Source organism: Oratosquilla oratoria, chromosome 4 (genome assembly GCF_046742065.1).
Source record: "Oratosquilla oratoria isolate Oo_2021 chromosome 4, ASM4674206v1, whole genome shotgun sequence".
Lineage (NCBI taxonomy): Eukaryota > Metazoa > Arthropoda > Malacostraca > Stomatopoda > Squillidae > Oratosquilla > Oratosquilla oratoria.
The window spans coordinates 17,805,259-17,811,500 of record NC_134780.1 but is presented as its reverse complement, the minus strand read 5'-3'; positions in this window follow the sequence as shown (position 1 = coordinate 17,811,500).

The window sequence follows — 6,242 nt, the reverse complement described above, 5'->3', positions numbered from 1 at the left end:
TAGTTACCGACCATGGAACAAAGAAGAGAAAGAGGAGACTTGTTGACCATCTATAGAATCATAAGAGGCACGGAAGTCCTTGATAGAGAAGACTTACTAAAATGGTATAAGAGAGATACAAGAGGACATGGAAAGAAACTCAAAAAGGACAGTTATGGAAAAGACCTGAAAAAGAACAGCTTTCCACACAGAGTGGTGGATGTATGAAACAAACTGGACGAAACAATAGTGTGTGCAAAAATCATATACGAATTTAAGAACAATTTAGATACTATGAGATACAGAGACGGTACCCTACGAGCATAGCTCCCTTTCCAGCAAGATACAACTACGTAAATACAACTAGGTAAATACACACACACACATACACACACACACACACACACACACACACACACACACACACACACACACACACACACACACACACACACACACACACACACACACACACACACACACACACACACACACACACACACACACACACACACACACACACACACACACACACACACACACACACACACACACACACACACACACACACACACACACACACACACACACACACACATACTTAAACACACACACACACTCGGATCATAGCTTTGTTAGGAGGTGACTCATCAGCCAAAATCGGCGAATTGCCGTCTCTTCTGGAAAAGAATCGTTCCAGGAACTTGTTCCAGTGAGTCATCCTTTGAACAGGGTCGTCGTTAGTGTTATGGATTTGCCTTCAGAGCAATGCGTGATACTGGCTCAGTTATGTTCAAGACAAGGATGAGGACTTTTCCTCATTTTCAGTTGGGAAAAGGTTTTCTTTACTCATCTTGACTTGGCGCTTGGTTCAAAGTCGTTACATTTACTCTAAATGAAATACGCTGTTGCCACTTCATGTTTTGTATGTCTCATGCAAATTCTTGAATTCCGTTATGACACGCGGCTCAGGTAAATTACTATCTCTCTGTTTACCTTAGCCTGGCAGATGTTTTTCCGAGTCATCTCTCCGAGTATTTGGATTGTAACTGCCATATATACAATTTCATTACATTTTTTTCCTAATTTTCTATCCTTTCTTCCTATTTGTTATTTTTTGCGTTTTCTTATGATCCAATGGTTAATACTATTTTCTTTTAGTAAATCACATTCATAAGTAAAACAATAGGTAGTCTTCCTGATTCAGATGCAGGAGGTCTGAGTTTGATTCACGGTGCAAGAAAGTTAATCAGTTTCATGTGTTTCCAACTCCTCTTTGCAATGGCGGACCTCAGAGGCGCAGAAGGATAGTGCCTCATTTCAATGATTCTGGCACCTCGTAAGCACTGTCGAGGTGGATGCACTAATCTCAGACACTGTTCCAAACTACAGCTAGTCCAAGTAGCCAAAAACTCTAGATGCACTTTGAGCTATGTATACAATCTTACACACCTGGTGTGGTACAAGGGTTGTATTATCTCTTAGGGGATAGGCAGACTCTTCGGTGGGTAATTTAAGGTGAATTCGTCAGTAAATTTTAATTGAAATAGATATATGGCAGACAAAACTCATATATAAACCTTACATATAACAGTCACAAATTTAGAAATACCTGAGGATAATCTCTGTTTGAAAATATGGTTCAGATAAAAAGAAATAGGGTTGAGTTAATATGTATTTGTCCGAATATTGGTTTGGAAATCTGTAAATTATTTTTTTAAACTGAGCTATCCCACCCCACACACTGCGTACCTCCTGTTCTACGATGTAATTTACTGATCGCATATGGCTTATACATTGAAATGAAGCAATTCCATTTTGATTTGATGATGGGAATTTTGATGCACTTTTTCAAAAAAGTTTATCATCCTTCGCCATTCCATCAAATTGAAAAATCAGATGGAAAGCTGATTACTAACTATTTTTCTCTGCATATGACCTCGTTATGGACAAAAAGGTCTCTTTACCTTGGGCATCACCGTTGCTCTCTTTGCTCTCAAAGAGATACACCAGAAGCGAACAAAATAGTTTGGAGTTAACCAGAATAAACCTATGAGACCCTATTTACGCAAAGGGTCATTTAAGTTCGTTCTGGATCCTTTGCTACCACTGGCCTCCCATTCCACGGGTAGAAACCATGGAATGTTGTCTGTGTTGTATCCGTGTTGGGCTGTTTCTACATTTTCAGCAGTAACAGGAAAACAATTGCTGACTGTCACCTCCTCTATGGAGGAAATACAATTAAAGTTGATAGAGAGAAATCTTGGGCTGGCCTGGGGATAATGTCAGTCCCTCAGGGCTACCCATGTTGGCAATAAACAGCGCTTCTATCATTGGGGAGACTATTGCACTGAAGAGGTGGAGTCATAGAGGGTACTTGTAAAGGATTTAAGGAAGGTAACACATTGGAGGGGTGGTAAAAGTTAAAAAGGGATAAGAATTCTTTTATTTGAGTAAATCTATCGATAAAAAAAGAGTACTGCGTGGCTGTGGTCCGAAGGGGTATCAGTAAAGTCCCTAATATATTGACTACATGAAACTTATGGAGTCACTACCCTATACGGAAATAAAATGGAGTTGTAGTCAATTTTATTATCCCCTTCCTCTCCGGAAGACCTTTATCTAACTTAGGAATACAACATATTTCTTCACTAAACTAAATTCTATTCACAAGTTAATGAAATGGTTCATAGTTTCCGGGCAGATGATGGATACAGGAGGAAGTGATACGACACAAAAGAGGCGAGGAAGTGATTGGGTCTGGGAGGATGTAGTGAAACATGAGCGCAGAATCCGTAGACTTCTGCGCGGCATAATCCAACCGTGCATCTTTAATGGGCAGCTCCGGGTTGGTTCGCCGCCTCTTCTTCTCCTTCCTGGGCCTCCGCCACCGCCTCCATCACTATTGCCTATGTCTTTGTCACAACATAACTTGTGGTTAAGCTTCTTTTGTGGCTTGATATATTCCGTTTATGTAAACGAAGCAAGGATATTCTTTATTATTATGCAAATTTTTGGTTTGCAAATCACAATTTTGACTGTAAAAGACAAGGAAATGATAAGAAACTAATTTTGCGTAAAATCCTTGAATAAGGATACCAGAGAAGAACATCTTCCCCTATTTTAAGTCAATCCACACATGCTGGCCTATTTGAATATATTTTTTGCCGAATTGAGGATATTATACTCTAAGTTCAGTCCTTTTTATTGATCCATGCACATCTGGGGAGTAGAGAGGTAGAACCAAACCTAAGAACCACACTAGAACAGCCTCAGATCTGAAAAAAACACCCCTGATCATCACTCTCTCTCAAAAACTAGGACAGAACTGATCCAGAACATCTTTAGGGTCTCTGTAGGTCAGGATGTCGAGGCTCGTATCTTTGCATGGCTGGGACGCGCGCTCTCTCTCTCTCTGGGTCGCATGGTATCGATTAGGTTCTGACTGGAACAAGAATAAAGATGACTGTCAGAAAATCATTGTTAAGTCCTTAGTCTTCCTATTGTCGCTAATGGCGGTATTATTCTTTAATTTAGACGTGTTTGACGCATGCGTGGGTAGACGTATACAAATACGTGTATGAATGTTATTAATGAGCGTACACACGCGGTCATTTGTACCATGTACATACGTATTCGTACATTTAATCTCTAACTTTTACTCGCCATCAAATATGATTGGTCCTGTGTATGAACGAGCATACCGCACGTAAACAATCACACACACACACACACACGCACACACACACACACACACACACACACACACACACACACACACACACACACACACACACACACACACACACACACACACACACACACACACACACACACACACACACACACACACACACACACACACACACACACACACACACACACACACACACACACACACGCACACACACACACACATACACACACACACACACACACACACACACACACACACACACACACACACACACACACACACACACACACACACACACACACACACACACACACACACACACACACGCACACACGCACACACACACGCACACACACGCACACACACACACACACACACACACACACACACACACACACACACACACACACACACACACACACACACACACACACACACACACACACACACACACACACACATCCACGCCTGCCCGTAAAAGTTTTTCTGAATAACGTAATAGAGACATGGACATTTGACATTTAGAAGGTATTGATACTTGGCATACCAGAAGTTGTTTCATTTTATGAAATCAAATATTTTTTGAGTGTTACCGTAGAACAATATGACACGAATAGGAAAAATGGATTTGTCTGTAACAAATACTCCTAATGAATATGTAATTGCTTAGAGAATAACATGACTTCCAAAGCGTCATATATAATATGAGATTGTTTTATTTCACTTTATTATTAATGAGTCAAGTGTTGCAGTAAGACAAAAGACGAACAAAGATGAAAAATTTGCATAGATCAATATATTTTTCTGAGACTTCTGTGGAAGAAAATAAAAACAGGCGAAGGAGGATCCAGAAATAAAATCTCTGCTTACTTAGTGTCAGTCTAATCTAATGATAGGAAAATCAACGTATTTAACAGCAACATTTGGGATTTACTAACATGAATCTTTCAAAAAACGTCTTGAAAATTGGGAACAAATTGTATAAAAGACAAAAGCGAGTTCGAGTCACATATTCAAGAAAATGTGATTATATTTTTCAGAAGGGTTCAACCGAAGTCAAAATCAGTTTATTCTCTTGGGAAAACAACAGTCTGAAGACGAAACAATAAAATATATTTTGGAAATGCTTACCTCAGTGTCAAAAAGCTTCGTATTGTTACACTAGTCACCAAGGTCAAGGCCTCTGGTGTGCGTGCGATCATTAAGCCCAGCGAACGAAAAAAAAAAAAAAAAAAAAAAAGACAGGGAAGGAAGCCGAGCGAAATCGATGAGGGTAACCAGGTCGAGGTGTTCCTTTCACCGAGTCGACGATTTTGCTCCCGAATCTGAAATAACAGTGGCTGCCGTTAAGGATTTTAATATTCACGAGATCCTTTCTGTGTTCGCTAGTTATGTTTCATTGATTTATGACTTTATACTGAGAGAACTTCTTTGTTAAAATTTTCGAGTATTGGCGAAATTTCTGTTTGCGTAGCAAAATCAAATCTAATCAAATCCTGAACAAGGTCTTTCTTGATCGAGGCTCCTTTTACTGAATAAAATCACCTGTCCTCCATATAAAATATATTGTACGGGAAAAGTTGACGTGATAAACAATCAGAAACTTTGTTTACTCTAGAACATCCCATAGTGGAATTGTAAGTATAGAAATTAGTTGATACTATGTATCTAATTTATCAGTAGCTGCCATTCATTCGACCAAATTTCGTATTTCCCTTAATCTGAGATTTTGTATATATTGATTGCTGTGAAACAGGGCGCTGTATGTCAAATAGCCTTACATCCGGTACGGTTCCAAGAATTGGTAGGCATTTATGCAAGCAAGTGTATCTACCTTCATTTCCAAACTTTTTGTGTGTTACACAGCCAGGTCAGGAATTTGGATGAAATGTATAGCAATCTAACTGATTTAATCATTAATGCACAAAATATATTTAACCCCTGAAGTCAATACGGAAGAATAGTAATACTCCCAAATGGATGGCGGACAGACTGAAACATGAGCTCGGAATGAAAAGAGGATTTTACGTAAAAAAAAAAAAAAAAAAAAAAAAAAAAACGGGGAAACACACCTTAGATCAAGATATAACGAAATGGCAAAGCTGGCTAAAAAGAATACACGTACAGCGAAACGTAACTATGAAATTAAGGTTGCCAGTCAAGCAAGATCCAACCCTAAGGGTTTCTTTCATCTCTATAGAACAAAAAATAAAGAAAGAATAGGCCCAATTAAAAACGATGAAAATGTCATGATAGAATCGGAGGAAAAAATGAGTGAGGAGTTTAACAAATATTTTCTCTCGGTGTTTACTAATGAGAGATTAGATGAGGTACCTGACTGCGATCCGATTTTCAGTGGGGATGAAGAAAGTAGACTATCTAATATCAGCATTAGTAAAGTAGAAGTAGTCAAGCAGATAGAAAGACTTAAAGCTACAAAATCCCCGGGTCCAGACGAAATTTTTCCGAGAGTGCTTAAGGAGTGTAAATTTGAAATCTGCGACCAGTTAACTGAAATATTTAATAAATCGGTAGACACTGGTTTTATGCCTACTGCTTGGGGGCA